Raw genomic sequence first — 1541 nt, 5'->3', positions numbered from 1 at the left:
GTTTCTATATATTTCTATGACCGAAAACTTACCTGACACTAGCTGAAAAGCCCTGATGCGGCAAACTCCACCCATCTGGTACAAACAGCACGTAAAAACAGGCTATTTACAAAATGCCATTTGCCCCAGATCTGGAAGAAACACAGAAATCTCTGTAAATAATAAATGAATACAAAAAAAAAAACATAGCCTACCCTTCAAGAGAGAGACCAATACATCTGATGTGGAGATCTTGTGAAGGACATATGACCCCTGGCATGCCTGGAGAACAAAGTGAAACTAAAGAGAGAACAAAGTTTGAGGCTTAAAAAGAGCACACTGTAATTGAGAGAGAGCCATGGTGAGCAATTACAGCGGAGAGCGTGGAGAAAGAGGGATGAAGATAGAAGGGGGCGGGCGAGATGAATAGATAAATGTCCAAACACGGGCTATTTTGGGACCGTCAGGCTCCGTTCCCCCTCCTGCGCCGAGACACTGGGACAGACACACTAATGGCCTCTCATGTGGTGAGAGAACTAAAGTCAGCCGATCCCGGGGCTTCAGTCACGGCGTTGCGCGAGCCGTGTTTCCAAGGCTCTGGTGTGTATCCTCCCGGCCCGAGCAATGCCCCGAGGTGTTCATTAGCCGCGGCCCCGGGGCCCCTGGCCGCCGCCTGCCGGGGCTCTAACTGCTGTGACGGCCGAGGTTTAAACACCCGGTCCCACGGTGATCGCACTCTTTTATGAAAGAGGGAGAGAGAGAGGGGGAGAGAGAGATGCAGCACATGGAAACATGCACATGGCATCCTGCAGAAGCCCTGTGTCTGTAGAAAGTCTCATTTTCTGGAACTGAGAAGTTGATTTTTCCGCATTGAGGCCCATTTGCTCTCTGACACTGTATCATGCATTATGAAAGGTTTGGCCAGGGTTAAAGACTTTCTATACAGTGAAGACAATGTCAAAATACTAGATAGATAGATAGATAGATAGGTAGGCCTAGATAGATAGATAGATAGATTGATAGATAGATAGGCCTAGAGAGATAGGTAGATATAAGATAGATAGACAGATAGATAGATAGATAGATAGATAGATAGATAGGTAGATAGAAGATAGATAGATTAGATAGGTAGATAGAAGATAGATAGATAGATAGATAGATAGATAGATAGGTAGATAGAAGATAGATAGATTAGATAGGTAGATAGAAGATAGATAGATAGATAGATAGGTAGATAGAAGATAGATAGACAGATAGATAGATAGATAGGTAGATAGAAGATAGATAGATTAGATAGGTAGATAGAAGATAGATAGATAGATAGATAGATAGATAGATAGATAGATAGATAGATAGATAGATAGTGCCTTATATGCTCAGCTCAACTTGTTGCATGCATCTTTCATTCTCAAAGGATGGAGAAATATGGGTGTGTATTAACGCTTATATAGAGAACCAAGAATAAAACAGCCACTATTTTTTGCCTCTAAAATCTTCTCACAGTCAATTCATAATCAATGAATTACCATAAGGAATACACAAACCATTGCTACCATGACAGC

This window comes from Centroberyx gerrardi, chromosome 23, assembly GCF_048128805.1.
Source record: "Centroberyx gerrardi isolate f3 chromosome 23, fCenGer3.hap1.cur.20231027, whole genome shotgun sequence".
Lineage (NCBI taxonomy): Eukaryota > Metazoa > Chordata > Actinopteri > Beryciformes > Berycidae > Centroberyx > Centroberyx gerrardi.
Note: the sequence above shows the minus strand (reverse complement) of the source record.